The sequence below is a fragment of the Pantherophis guttatus genome, chromosome 1 (genome assembly GCF_059756535.1).
Source record: "Pantherophis guttatus breed Tessera chromosome 1, ASM5975653v1, whole genome shotgun sequence".
NCBI lineage: Eukaryota > Metazoa > Chordata > Lepidosauria > Squamata > Colubridae > Pantherophis > Pantherophis guttatus.
The window spans coordinates 304,351,330-304,357,329 of record NC_142063.1 but is presented as its reverse complement, the minus strand read 5'-3'; the positions used below and the strand labels follow the sequence as shown (position 1 = coordinate 304,357,329).

At 48.1% G+C, this 6,000-nt stretch overlaps 1 long non-coding RNA gene across 2 annotated transcripts in view; it reads left to right on the top strand.

Moving 5' to 3' along the window:
- The first annotated feature begins 764 nt into the window (after positions 1-764).
- The window catches only part of LOC148116923 (uncharacterized), a 29,212-nt gene continuing 23,976 nt past the window's right edge, over positions 765-6,000 (top strand). Inside the window, exon 1 of one of the 2 annotated variants that reach the window (XR_015731552.1) lies at positions 765-1,129. This is a non-coding gene — a long non-coding RNA (uncharacterized LOC148116923). Of the gene's footprint in view, positions 1,130-1,877; positions 1,932-6,000 lie in introns of those variants that run through there. The other variant, XR_015731553.1, reaches the window with a different exon arrangement.

Below are 6,000 nucleotides of genomic sequence, written 5' to 3'. Positions count from 1 at the left end.
TTTTATTTCATGTAAAGGAAAGCGGGGGAGGGGGGGATTCCAGGTCCTGAGATCTGAACGAGGTCTGCCGAATTGCGAGTACTTTTTCAACAGCATCTGTGTGGGTTTGACTTGGACTTCAGTGGACAGGGGGGCTCAAAAAGTGACCGGCACCCCTATAACAACAAAGTAGAGGTCGGAAGCGTTTCAAATACACCGACAAAAGACAATGCGTCGAAGTTGGATTTATTACTCTTTTCTGCAAGCAGCATCTCCTCGCCACCCTTAGTCGAAAGATGCTACCAAATCTGGCTTTTCTGCCTCCCTCACCCATCCCACGAAGAAGGCTTGGCCCACCCACCCCCCCCACCCACCCCTCCGGTCCGGTCGTATCGCAGTAAATGAACGGGCAGCACCAGGCTTGCTTCGCCCCGCCACAGCCTGACCTGAGCGTTTCCGACCTTAGAACAGATTAGAAGGGTCCATTTTTAAGGCACCCGCCCATCCCCGAAGCCGCACACCTTTTTTTCAGCTTGGTCGCTTGACCCCTCCGTCTCCCAAAGGGCCGCCGGGTGATTTCTGGGATGCCAGGCCTCTGAGGCGCTGTCCGGGGGAAACCAAAGACAACCTTTAGGCATTGTTGTGTCGAGGAGAAAAGTTGGGGGTTGCCTAGCGGTGCGGCGATGCTCTCCATCTCCCCTCTAAGCCTGTTAGGGACACATTCTCATGTCCTTAAAGTACAAGCAGATAATTGTTGGCGCTCCATCTTTGTGCGAAGGAGGCCAGGGTGTAAATGCCTTTTAATGACTGCAGCTGCTGGCTGAAAACTGTCAATGGAATTGGCTAATGCAGAGCCCCCGGAAAGGGGGAAAAAAGAGGGGGAAAACGCTTTTGGGAGCGAACTGCTGAGCGCTGCTGGAACCGAAAGGGAGCTGGAAAGGGCGAGGAAGACAGACGACAAACAGGAGGAGGAGGAGGAGACGAAGAAGAAGAAGAGGAGGAAGATGAAGTTGAAGGAGAGAGAGAGAGAATGAGAGAGAGAGAGAGAATGTGTGTGTGTGTGTGAGAGAGAGAGAGACCCTGGCCTTCCACCTCTATCCTAGGGTCACCGAAACCTGCTTTCTGCCCTCGAAATTCTCTTCCGGATTCTGTAAGTCCTCCCTCCCTCTGACCCCTTACTACACACATTCAGATTCCCTAAAAAACACGGTTGGTTTTTCGGCGAGGGGTCTAATTTTTCGTACTTGTATGCAATGCTCCCGTTTTCTTTTAAAACCTGCCGTCTTAACGGTTCCAAGAAAACCTAGGAAAAAGTCGTCGTTAACCGATCCCCCTTTTCCCGAAAACCCAGGGGGACGGTATGGAGAGGAAGCCGGGGGTCGGGGGCCCAAAGCCACTGTGCGCGCCCAGGCCGCCTTTCCCGACAGGCGGGACTGTTTCTGTGGGTCCCTCCTGTTCGTCAGGCTGCTGTCTGGCACCCTGATCTCCAAGCGGAAGTTAATTCCCAGGAAGATCCAGGGGGCGCCTTCCGACCAGAAGGCGCCTCCGCCGGGAATCGGGGAGAACGCCGGTCCCGGTTCCTCTGCCGCCGCGTTTCGAGCAACAGGACGTTCTGCGGCGCTGCACTTGTCCGGGAAAGGGTTCGGGGAATGGCGGTGACCGCGGGGCAGCTGGGCTGAGCTGAGCTGGGCTGGAGCTCGTTCCCAAACGAGCAGCCCTTGAAGGTAGTGAGTCGTTTCAATGGAAGCTAGTGTGGGGCTGAGGTGTGGGTAGGTAAAGGCGCCCAACCGTCGGTTGGAGGCGATAGCTTTAAGCCTCGTCAATTACGGTGCACTAATAAAACAGGGCGTCAGATTCTTTGGCTCTTCAGTGACTGAAGCGCCGCGATCACTGGGGACTTTTACTCCGAAGGCAATCTCTCCGAACCGCACAGTCTGCAGGTCGAACGAAATGTAAGAAAGAAGGGGCGGAGAGGCGAGGAGGGAGGGAGGGAGAGGGAGGGAGGGACGGAAAGAGAGAGAGAGAGAGAGAATTTTTATTTTCTACTGTTTAGTTGATACTTCTATCTTCCAATCCTCGTCTTTCTTTTAATCCTAATTATGTTCCAAAAATCCTAGCTGGTGGGTAAGAGTTAGATGCGCCTCTCTCTTTCCTCTTCTTTTAGCAATAATATTGTTCAGATTGGTTCAGTCAAATCCGAGGCTTCCTCGGGGGAATTTTAAATGAGCTGGAGAAGAGAGATCGGAAAGGGAAACGTTGGGGAAGTGGGGGCGGACGTGGGGGGGAATGAGAGAGCCGAAAGGAGAGAACAGTTCCACCAACCTCTTTCACGCACAAAACTGTAAAAACTTTTTATTTTAATACTTTAAATGAGTTATTCAGGAAGCAATGAGCATGGACATTTGCAGTCTTTAAAATGTATCTTTCCCCACGTTAAAAAACAAACAAACTTGATTTCGGAAATTCCCGAACCCTCTTAAATCTGATCCATTCGGCTACTGAAATCAAGGCCACTTGATGTGAAGAGCTATAAACCGAAAGCAAATAATAATTCTGAGAAACCCAGTTCCAAAGGTTTGTGGTGAAACTTTGCTGTATCATCCTTCCCTTTTCTGCGTGAAGTTATTTTTACACAGAATATGCAAAAAATGCCTTGGACCAGTGGAATAAGAAAATGTTTCTTTCAAAATGAAATAAAATTCGTTCCAGTGGTATGGAGAAGGCATAGTGCAAGCAGAAAAAAAGTCCTTGTTCGTTGGATAAAGAATGAAGAGTTGATTCTCCCAAATCTGCCGCCAAGGTTTCTGGGGACCACACATTTGTAGGGCACCAGGTCTGATAGCAGATTGTGGATCGTGGTTTTCTGTGAAATAAATCCTCGTTGTTCTTTGTTTGAAGGACAACCCACTCAGGATAGTGGAACTTAAGTTTCTTAGTTAGATATATCCTGTTGCCAGGTGCTCCTCTAACATTTTCCCGAATTTTCCCTTTGGAAAGTTGATAGTCTTTCTCTCCCCACCCCCCTCTTTTCATGTGACATTTTGGAAAACAAACAAATGAGCCCGAGTACGTATGTCAAAGTATTCTCGCCCTCCCTCACCATTAAGGACAATTGAAAAATAAACCACGAATGACTTCAGACAGAAGAGCTCTCTGATTCTAAGTAGGCAGGCAGGCAGGTTGGTTCACCGAGGCTACTCCACTAAGAACTGGAGGAAGTTGCAGTTCCGATATTGATTTTATTGCGTTCAGTGGTACTTATTCCCATCAAGTACAGCTAAAATGGCAGAGAGAGCAGGCCTGGCTGTTGTCACAAAGTGAATTTGTGTCTATTCGGGAACAAGTGTTGTGGCCATTCCTGACACCCAGTGTCTAGTAGTAGGTGTAGCTGGAATTAGCTGCTCCTCCAAGCAAGATCTTGTTCCTGATCAAACCTCCAGCCCAATCTTAGCTCTGTTTACACTGAAGTAAACCCCACTCGGTCCAATCGTTTCCTAGTATTCCCATTTAGGATTACAGCCCTCGTTTGGAAATCTGTTTCTCTGCAGTCTTTTGGGCACTGCTTAATGTGTTTTTAATCACGCGTTGATATTATGTTAAACCATAAGTACACTTCAAGTGAAAGACACATGGCAAAAATGTGCTTAAAGGCTGCTGCTGTTGAATAGGCACGGAGGGTAAATCCCGAGGAATACAGTGTGTTGAATTCCCTGAGTAATGTAGAAAGGGAAAGGCTCCCAGGGAAAGCTTTAATCTAATGCAGAAACTGTAATTTACCTATGTAAATTCTGGAGCAAAGATAGAGTCAGGTCAGTTAGGGCGCAGCAGTCAGTCAAACGGCCTCTTGCGCTGAGAACGCTTCAGGGTTTTCCTCTCTGCGTCTGCCTCCAGTTTCCTTCTTTCTTTTTTTTTCCTCCACAAAATTAAGACGTCGCTCTTCTTTTCAGTCAAATAGAACAATCGCAGGCCAGGCCGAAGCAATTGACTCAGGGAGCATTTAGTCATCAGGGAAACTGCTCAAGCTTTTTTTTTTTTTTTTTTTTGGCATACTGTAGCCTCGAAGACCCCAAGGGGGGTCGCCCAAGCAGGAGTCCCTCCCCACGTTCAGAAGAGTTTCCACCCAGTAAAGATGCTCTGAAGCCCAGCATGTCCAAGATATTCGGAGGAGGTGGGGAAAAGAGGCTGTCAGAAAGACCAGAGCTAAAGGAAAGGGGGGAGAGGGGGAGAGGGGGAGAGAGAGAGAGAGAGAGAGATGCACTTTCCCTAAGTTTCAAAAGAACCCTAACCTACTCCAACCGAGGATAGGATTTGTTCAACTTTTCTATATAGATCCTTAAATTCAAGTCGCCAAAGGGCAAGTGAAAATAAAATGAATATATTTTCAATGTTTGATAGTGAGGGGCGCCCTCTCAAGGCCCTGCTTGCAAAAAACCAACAACAAACAGTTCCCCTCCCTTCCCAACCCACTCCTGTCATAAATGCCATCCCATCCTGGCCTCAGTCAGAAGATACGGGGACCCTCTGAGTCCCTTCTCTTTAGTTCCTCTCCTGACCTGAGAGGCAGGAGGACAAAACTCAATGGAAATCTGGAATAAAATAAGAACCTGCAAATACACACCTGGCCCCTTTCAACCACTCTGGTTTAATCACACACCCTTTTCCGATTTAAGGAACCAGAAAAATGGGGCAGTTCTACAGTCCGCATGAGATCTAATAAATGCATGCCTATTTATTCCAAAACAAGTCTAACTATCCCATGGGATTGGTCCTTAAAATGTGCGAGTAAGGCTAACTTTCAAACCCATTAAAATCCGTAATAGATTTAGTTAATTTATATCATCATATTCATATTTGTATCTCAATCTTATAAACTTATTACCCCCTTCAATTTTCCCCAAAACTTTGTGAAGTCTGATTAGAAGAAAGAAGACCTGAACATAATTGGGGGCGGGGGAGGGGGCGGGGGGGGGAATGGAAAGAACACATCTGAAGCAAATTCAGCTCCCACCACTCTTGGATAGCTCCAAATAATGTTCTTAACACCCATACCAACATTTTTTTAAAAAAAAATTCTCCTCTTGGGTGAGTTTTCGGGATCCTAATCTAGTCTGCAGGTCTTTGATTTCTTGTTGGTCTCCAATCCAAGTATTAACGACACCGGAAGCTTCTTGATGTTTTAGGGTACAGCAAGGCCTTTATGTGCCTGGCCAGATGACTCTTTCCCCAGTTTAAATTTTCCCTCCCCTCCTCCGCATGACCTCAGGCACGAATTGGTAGGTGGTCAATCTAGTTTATGGCGTAGTCGGCTATGAGCCATTTTTGCCTCACAAACTTAGCCAAGGGGTGGCAATACCACACCAGTCCCGGCGTCTGCACAAAACCCCTAGAAGAAGTTAGGAGGGAGTAGCACCCTTTAATAGGTCCTGTTTCCAAGTAGGCGCCATAGACACTGATTTTCGTTAGATGTGGGCCATTGCGCTTGTGAGAAAGGTCGAGGACTTCCGCCGCGACAGACCAAAGAAAGGAGACGTGGCCCCTTTAAATCTGGGGGTGGGGGGGGGGGTTTCAGCATTCCTGGAAGAAATTTCGCGGCCGTTCAAATCTCTGCAGGTGCTTTTGCATTCTCGCTTTCTTCGAGGGAGGGACGCCCAGTTCTTCCTTACGACCCAAATCCTGAGATTTCATTGCCCACATACATACCTCCCTTCGTCCCCCCCCCAGTCCGCTTGCCTCCCACTTTACCCGCTCCCCCTCCCTCTGGGTCGGCACTTTAAAAACAATTAGTATTTTCCTATTCTGGAGGTAAATTATTCAAACAAATGTTTGCAAGGACCCCGGGGGTGAATTTGGCCGTGGCGAAAGGTTTGATTAACCTGATTTCTTTCTCCTCCTTCTCTGCCCCCCTCCAAGCCGTTCGCCTCCCCCACCCCCCACACAAAGTAACAAAAGGGCTGGAAGTTTCGAAGAGGGCAGCGCCAATTACACGCAAATCATTAGTTGCTTCGTCTTCGGAGCGCCCCA